This window comes from Telopea speciosissima, chromosome 3 (assembly GCF_018873765.1).
Source record: "Telopea speciosissima isolate NSW1024214 ecotype Mountain lineage chromosome 3, Tspe_v1, whole genome shotgun sequence".
Taxonomy (NCBI): Eukaryota; Viridiplantae; Streptophyta; class Magnoliopsida; order Proteales; family Proteaceae; genus Telopea; species Telopea speciosissima.
Window position 1 is genome coordinate 11,753,646 of NC_057918.1, and position 9,677 is coordinate 11,763,322.

The following is a 9,677-nucleotide window of genomic DNA, read 5'->3' on the forward strand; positions in this document are numbered from 1 at the left end:
ATTTCTGCAGTCATTTCTACGCTCTCTTCTTCATCGAAGTCCAATACAATTTCAGTTTGAGATGATTTCTCGAAATCTCTATCTGACAAAAACCCATCTTTTGGATCGAGAGAAAGATTCTCAAGGGAGAATTCATCACTTGAACCGATTGATTCTGGGTACGAATCAATAGACAATAAGTCTTTTTCGCACAGGAACTCAATTTCTGTACGCTCATCTTCCTTACTCTGAAAATGAACTTCAGAACCGACTAACTCTTTCTTGCCATAGAGCTGTTCTTGAGTCAGTGTCTCAGGCTCTGTTTCCCCTGCTTTAGAGTGAGAATCAATGGAGGAGTTCTCCACTATTTCTTCTTGAATAGATTCCGCTTCTGAATTAATTTGTGGAAGATCTTTCTCAAACAAGAACCCTCCCTCCATAATCTCTTTGTTGCTGAAAGAGCCATAATTTGAATCCGCATATAATTCGTTGACAGTAAAGCTCAAAACCTCTGGTTCTTCAATGAATCCGCAGAAGTGCTTCCCAGATGAGAACTGGTATTTACTAGTAGTGCTCACCGTGGGGGGCTTTTCTTCTGTGAGCACAGAGCCTTCGGATTCTTCATTCCCTAATTTGATTTCTTGTGAAGTCTGATATTTAAACTTGAAACAGAACTTTGGAATATCATTCTCTTCAGGTTCATCAGAGTTCGAATCCTCAAATTTGGTAGTTTCAGGTTGGGCTGTGAAGCAATTCGAATCGTCTTTCTGAAAACTGTCTTCTGTGAAATCCTCAAATTTGGTAGTCTCAGGTTGGGCTGTGGAGCAATTCGAATCTTCTTTCTGAAAACCATTTTCTGCATGAAATCTGTCACACAAAAACTAATCAGGCTTCAAGAACAGAAGAAATTCATTCGACCCATCAAATAATTACACAGAATTTGCTTACCTGAAGATATATCTGCTAACGAGGCTGATCAGATAAAACATGAAGCCACTCACAGAAAACCAGAGAGCACAAACAGAAGGAACCATCTTCCTGAAAAGAAATTCAATAGCAGATCCTCTTCTCACCAAATCAAAGTGGGTATTGGAAATAAACATCATTCGGGTTGCTATCAATTCAATCCACCTTACTGCTCCTTAAGTTTGAAGTAAAGATTGAAGGATAGTTCATGAAACTCTTCATTTCCTCTTTGAAATTCACCCGAAGATGCAGGACTTTCTACCGGTAAAAACGAAATTCCTGAAGAAGAAACCGAGAATTGGGGATTAACCAAGTCAGAAGGATTGAGAACTAACCTACCTAGCGAAATTACAGGGAAGAAAATGAGCAAAACTTTCGAAGGGGAGAAAGGAACCCGTGAGCTACTCGGCTCTCGCGAAAATTTGGTTGCTTAGAAATCTGAAGTCTGTTATAGTTAGATATATAAAACGGTCACAGAAGATTTGTCAGTTGGAACTGTTGAAGAAGGAAGTGTCTCTCTATTTATTCTCTCCACGTTCTGAGAATGAGATGATCAAATCTGAAATTGGGGCAATACAAAATGAATATATATCATACAAAACTAAAGTGATAATTACAAAATAGATTTTTTTTTTTTTTTTTTTGGGTAGAAATTACAAAATAGAATTTGGTTCATGATTCAGGTGCTCTTGCCGTATCAGATGCTCTGCTTTTTAATCGTTGGATCAGTGTCAAGTGTCAACTACAAAACACCACCCCAAGATGAAGGCTTTCGTGGATAGAACAGTAATCATCTCGGTGAACGACTTTTACATCAATGGTGTCTCTGTCATTCTTGACCCTTCAGAGTTCAGACAGCCTTAAGAGGCATAGCTTTCAAAATCGGGACCGGGAGAGTTGAGATCCTCTACAAGTACGTTCACCTGAATGTATGTTTTAGATGCTAACACCTGTCAAGAAAATTATCCTCTTCAATTCTTTAAAGTGTGGCAGTGCATCAATGCTAAGTGGAGATGTCGACACCTGACAGTTGCTGCATCTAACGGTCCATATCAATGAGATCAAACTGTTGGATGCGACAGCTGTCAAATGTCGGCATCTCCACCTAGCACTACCGCACTGCCACACTTTAAGGAATTAGAGAAGATAATAATCCACATCTGTCAAACTTGATTAATAGCTAAACGAACCTGAGTACTAGGGTTTATTTGGTTGTACCAAAAATACATGTGTTGCCTGATCAATCAAAGACTCGGAATATTTTATTCTGACAAGTGTTGACACTTGAAGCGTACATTCTAGAGGATTTGAACTCGAACGAGGATGGGAGCCAATTCCAATTAGATCTTAATTTGTATAAAAAGAACAAATGATCTCCATGTTGTGCTTTCTCACATTATGACCATATAGGTTTCAAATTGACATTCGGTCTCCTCCTTGATCATATAGGCCTTCTATTTGAAGAAATTCTGTGTCATTAGTAGTAGGGTAGGAGATTTCACTCACACTGACGTGTAAAATCCTTTCCTTAACAATAAATAATTAAACTTAAAAAAAATATAAATAAATAAGAGAAAGAAAAGGTAAAAGAATCAGTTTTCATACACGATTATGTATTTTAAACAGTCAACACTTCAACTATTCAATAGGAATGCTCGATTCAAATGCACCTATCAATCAACTAAAGTGTTGACTAATACACAATCTTTATGAAACTTCTTTCTAAAATAAAAAAACAAAGACCAAGAAACATTTCTTAAATAAAAATTATAGGAGAAAATTTTCTTTCACCCACGGTGAAGAATTCACCATAAATCTAAGGACTAAGGTCATCAGTACTCCCCCCCCCCCCGGGGAATGCCCTTCATTGTTCCGTGACTTAAGTAAAATTCGGTCTAATACTCTTAAGTAGCAATCCATTTTAGAGGGGACCCAACTCAAAATTTCTTCCACTTTGTAATAATGGCGAAATATTATTAGTAAAAAGCAAGACACTTATTCTATTACATGGATAAATGATGTGTCCATTCCGACGGTTAGATAGAGAGGCCATGATGTAGATTAGTCATATATCAAATTTCGATATCTAATTCAATCAAATACCTACCTCTATGTACATTAGCATATATATCCCATGTATTTTCATGCATGTAAACCAATAAACCAGCCATTACCATGCACTCTCTCAACTCTAACCATGAAACATATATAGTTCAAATTGAAAAAATCATAAAAAAATTGACGGCTGAGATCTATTTAGTGATACTAATCGAACTTGATTCACCCGTTGAGTCCAATCCCCTTTTTAAGAACTAATGATAGGAGGTCAAGTGTGAACATGACTCGCAACTCGGGCCAACTGGACGATCACAATTCATTAAATCACATTCCATAGCCATTTATTCGATAAGATGACCTTATAGATTGAGAATTAGATGGATTAAAAGTGATTGGATTGGAGCACTACATGTTGGTTAAGGGTGTCTTATACTGGTAACTGGATAAGTAGGTATATGCTCTGCTACTTGCATCTTCTTTGGGAGAAGAAGCTTTGGGCTAGCTATGAGAGGGGTTTGGATTTGGACCTTTGGGCTTACAATGTCTCATTGCAACCCGGCCACTAGGTCCTTCTGCACTTCGTTATACTTTTCAAATTCAAATAATATAAAGAAAAAGGGAAAAAGAATCTTACTTGATTGCATGTGTGGCTCTTGTGCTTAGATTCCAGAGAGACACATATGTGCGTTAATTTATCATCCTGTTCCCGGTAAAATAAAAAATGCCATCCATATTGATGCTCCTACGTACACACACATTGACCCCTACACTGGTGCAGAAGCCACAATATTAGACAATAATCTATTGCACAAAGATAAAATATGGAACGAAACTAAAGTCAATTCATTTATCATGTGGTAAGAAAAATGCAAATGACCCCAAAGCAAATATCTCAAAATTCCACTTCCACTTCTGATCATGAGGTAGGAAAATGTCATTTTCTCAAGAAATTTTGAATGGCTTGTTGTAGATAGAATGATAGTGTTTCTATTTCTCTTTCTCTTGTATTTTTTCTTAAATTTTTTTTTCACCTTGAGAAAAATATTTTTTTATTAAAAAAAAAACAGAAATAGAGAGAAAGAAAAAAACCTTATTGGAACATTGCTTTAAATCCAATCAACCAGATGGTGCAATTTATTAACTTTTGTTAGTTGGTAAAATGCTTTCAAGTGATGCAAATTATTCCTTGTTTGGACCCCAAAATGTACAGAAATAAAACCAAGACTGATGGGTTTTTTTTCCTTTTATTAAAGAACCAAGACTGATGGTTACAACCTACAAGAACCTAGCATCTGTAGATGTCAATGTGTTTGCGCACGTGTGTGTTCAATTTCTTTAAGGAGGACATATTATATATATTTCGTTATCATCAAGAAAGGTGTTTCTCATGGTTTCTAGAAGCCATTGATAAGTATTTTGCCATAAATTAAAAAACATTTCATGTTCCCATATCTCACATGATTTTTTTTATTAATTTCCTCCTGATAAGTTAGGATTCAGTTTTTCTTAATCCATGGTGAAGAGAGAATATTTTCATCTACGGGTTCTACTCTTTGATTGGACTGCAAAAAAGTATTGTATACTTTGAGCAATAAGGGGCGAGAGATAACTACAATGTTCATTCTTCTTTGAGTCCAATTATAGCATCAAGTCATCATGGTCACATTCCAATGAAGAAAAGATTACTACACTACCCTTGCATGGATGATACTCTTTACCTTCATTACTTGTAGTTTGTAGATATTCCTTCTTACATAGCCCTTATAGGAAATCTAATGGTGTCCAACCCAAAAGCCCGAGCTTAAGGGTGGAGAGGCTCTTCTAAGGTCATAAGCCAAAGGGATTAAACGTCTTTTCCATTCCTGGCCATGGAGCACATTCACTGTATCAATTTCCCCCAACTTTGGTCCATGGGTCTTTATATGACCGGTGCATAGACAATCCGTTCTGATAAAACCTAATGGCGTCCAGCCCAAAAACCAGAGCTTGAAGGTGGAGAAGCTCTTACAAAGTCATAGTCAAATCATCGTACACTACCCAACTGATGTAGGACTAAACTCCCTTTCCATTCCTAACCATGGAACGCATTCACTGTATCAAAACCTCACCCATAGAAATAATATGGGAAAATAAACCTAATTGGCAAAGTGAAAATTCTTCACACTCTCCTTCCTCCCTGAAAATCTACTTTTTATGAACAAACCATGCAGCATTCCCTCGACTATGTTTACATGCATGCCTTACATAATATTTTGGTCTCATGCCTCCATTAGCTTAGCATGAGGATTCAATCCCTCCCCTCCCTCCCCCCACCCCCTCCTTTCTTTTGTAATGCGTAGCGATCCCCTACCCATATAATAGTTTGGTCCATGCCTTCTACTGAAAAAAGAATCTTCCTTTGGGCCGAGGTTGCGAGTTAATTATGTGTCCACATCGAGTATGTACGTTCACATGCATACATGCCTTATATAACGCATATTAGCGGCTGAGGTTCTATTTTGGAATTTTTTTTTTTTATGGTTACTTTGGATTTTTAGTATTGACCTACTCAGGTAGTATATTCTTTGCAGGTTTTCTCATGAGTCATTCATGGATAGCTTTCGTCCACACTCACTGAAAAGAAACTTCTCAATGAAGATTTAGGTGAAAAAAAATTATCTACGATTAAAATTGCTATCGCAGCGGAATGGTTCAAGATCTCGTATCTCATGTATTAGAATTTATTGAACAAAAACAATTGATCAAACGGGGAAAAAATAGGGTTTTACTTTAGAACTGCAACTGAAGTTCATCTTCTAGATAATAGTTCTTTCACATTGGAGTAATGATAGAAATCGATTGCAGTCAATCCTTTGATCCGTTGAACTTCAATGTGCATACACTTCGTCTTCACGAATTAGGGTTTTAGAAACCCTCATCTTCGTTGGGTCAATTACTAGAGAGCGACACAAAGAGAGATCAAAGGAGAGAGAGAGAGAGAGAGAGCTTGGCTAAAGGGAAAATAGTGTGCGTGGCTCTCCCTCCCTTGCTATGTATTTGGAAACAAATCACCACTCGTTAGGGTGTTGTTACCTGAACGGAGATGGGAAAGCAGTGGATGAGGATCTTGTACTGATTTGGTTATAAGCTTTACGAACTCAAACGATCTTCGAATATTTTGAAAGATTTCTGCACTAAAAACTCCACACCACAAATCCTTGAGAAAAGATGGAATGCCATAGATAACACAAATACTTGGAGAGTAAAGAGAGAGAGAAAAAAATCTTGGTTTCCAATGTTATAGCCTTAGGATTAGAGGTCCTCTATATATAATCAAAAACCCTAAGACCCCTTTGTAGACTCATACTATGAATCAACAAAGAGGGAAAGGGGGGAGAGAGTCAACCACTTAAGTAGCCGGCTCCCTCTCCCACATGCAGATTGGGTCTGGCTTGGGTTTGACCTCTCTCTTGTGGGCGGCTTGGACCTGACCTTGGGCCAATGTCCATTTTACAATATTAAATAGGAAAACCGTGAATAGAGTTTCCAAATTTGACAAGGAAGGAATTTCCTTATTTGTGTGTGCCTTATAAGATTTGCGAAATCTCTTGGAGTTATTAAATTCTTTTTTTAAAGAGTTACTATATTATACATTACTACAAAGAGAGGGAAATAGAATATTAAAATGATCGTCCATATCTATTAATCTAAACAAGATATAGATAAAAATAAATTAGATAATTGACTTATTTAATTTTTTTCATTTAATTAGTCAAACATAATTAAATTCTCTTAATTACACAAACAACCTGCCACTAAATAATATCATATAATGAATTATAAGGCATGTAAATTAATACCGCCTCACCCCAATTCATTGTACAAATCCATACCGAGACTATGTGATGATGATCAGACCAAAAAATAAAATAAAATAAAATAAAATTTCAAATTATAGTTATAAGAAATTTAATAAAATAAGTAACTTTGTAAATCATTTACAAAAGCTACACTAGATCTACATTCCTATCCAATTAAACACAGATATTCTCTCTACTTGATATTCTCCAATAAAGGATAGTGGATTCCATGTTGAACATCTATTTTGTCCACAACACTATCATGAATCCAATGCACCGATATATAGTCTATAGGACATCAACCCCTTGGTGTACCAAAATCCACAATATCACACTACTCGATAAGAATGCATGCGAGATTCTCACGTGATTCTTATTTTATACACATACATAATGTGTATTTACATTTGTGTCATAGAATCAATATTCCTAATAGTACACAATGCAAGGATCATATGAATAGAATGTCCAATCTTATCCTTAGTCGAGAAATAGTTTTAGGTGAAAACCTAAGTACAACCTTATAAGCCATGAATGAATTACATATTACGTATAAAATAAAATCAGCTAAAAACTAATTCAGGTTTGACGAACACATAATTCAAACAACTTCTTTTTACATTGATTTGGGGAGGGGGTTGAAAGAAGGTTCGACTGAACAAGTCTTTTATTTTTGGGTAAGAAATTGAACAAGTCTATGCGCCTGTGTTTACTTGTTAATAACAACATTTATAGGACCCATTTTATGCAAAACTTGGAATTGATCTTGCGCGCAGTTTTCAATATCAATATATAAAATTTCAAACAAGTATTCATAATTTTCTTAGACAAGACTTGATGTACTTAAAAGGGTCGCATTCTCTCTTAGTGGATTAATTCCGGCCCAACATTGATTTGGTGATGGATTTTTCAACATCTAGACGCGTCTCTACAGCCCTTGCTCCTCTGTTTCAAGTTTTAAAGCGGGTCCGTGTCTCTCACTTGGGCATTTAGTCATACACTTGGTTGACGAGTGGATAGAAGAGAAATGAAAGCTCTCTCTATTGTGAATTTCAGTGCGAAGAAGAATTAAGAATTTGGAATTTGGAATTTGCGAGGGTTCCTTCTCAAGGTATACTAGTCTTCCTTTTGTTTCTCCACCAATTCTGCCGTGTAAAACCAATTACGCCCATTGTCTTGTCGGCTAGAAGATGACGGAAATGGTAGGCCATAGCCGCTTTATTTTAACTAAGAAATAAAGAACGCTGATGATCACCTGTAGAAAGAGATGACAAGAGACAGCAGCACCTATATAGATAGTCGGCAGGTTCTTGATTCATTCCATAATAATGGTTCATGAGTCATGACTACATGATCAACAGTTGACCGTTGATGTCCATTCTTAGAGATTCCATGACTTGAGAGGGGTAAATGGGTTCTTCTGTAGTTGTTGGTTCATGAACCGCAGAACCTGGGGTTGTTGCAGCTACGGTCACTGAAAATGAAGTTTCATTATCAGGAATTATAAAATTTCTGATATTTTTTTTTTGTGATAATGATCAGAAGTTATAAAAAACTTGTTCTAAATTATTTTTGTAGTTTTGATACTTAATAGGCTGCTTTGTGAAGAACAAGAACATTGAAGAAACAAGGAAAGCCCCAAAAATGGTGGTCCATCTAGAAAACAATATTGTGTCATATCTTAAGGAGTTCGTTCCATTGGTTAAAGTATTATCCGAATTGGACCGTCTTTCCTCGCCTTAAAGGTGCCTTCGGTCATGGTAGCATGAGCAGATAGAGCGGCAACGGGGCCGACATCGGAACCAGATCCCGGGTGCACCGGTGAGTTGCTGGACTACCTTCTGGAAGTTAATGGAGTTCCTGTCGAAAAATTTTCTCCTCCAGTTCCTCTAATAGGGAGTGGTGGATCCCACTCGGGCAGTGTGTTCAGGCAGGGGTAGGGTGGTCATTCCAGTCCCCCTTGTTAGAGGAACAAGGGAACTGGAGGAGACAAACGCCCTATAGATCTTAAGCGGTGGTGGCAGGATCTCTATCCCTTCTAGTTTCTGGGTGGGGTCATTGTGGCCCCCTTGTTAGGGGCACTGAGGAACTGGGCCGAACAAGGAACTGGAAGAGATAATTTTCCGTGATGGACGGACAGAACGGAAAGAATTCTTGAGTCATTTAATTTATTTCAGAACTTACCACTGTAATTGACAAGAGTAGGCATGGTTCGTGTGAATTACGGCACAATTTGAGATTAGCAAGACCTAATGCTCCACACCCTAACCTCGATAATGATAGCTACCCGCTAAATCGTAATCTTTCTTTAGATACCATTCATACCCATACCTCCCCTATTCACCAATCCTCCCTATTCCCTTACTATTCTCAATTGATCCCCTACTATTATGAATCGGCAGTTCCTTGGATAATAGGAAATGATTGGGTGGGTACGATTAGATTATTGAAATACCTGGACTCTTAACAGCACATCCCAATATGTAGATGATAGAAATGAATCGAATCGAATGACAGAACATGGGAAAGAAGGAAGGGAACGAAGCCCAATACCCATCCATTTTTAACCACATAATACTAACTAGGTCATGAACAGTTTTTTAAAACAAGGAACCGGGGATCCAATCAGTTCATCTTGGAATCGACTGGAATTGGTCTAAAAAACCCTAGAATTGGCTCTCAGATTTGAAAACTCATTGATTTTAGGGTTCCTTCGAATGAATCAGCCGTATTAGGGTGTCAATGGGCCAGGTTTTTTACAACCTCAAATCAACTCTAAGTTATCTTAACTCAACCAAGGCCCAGCCCAACCCAGCTCGACTCTAATTTACCCTG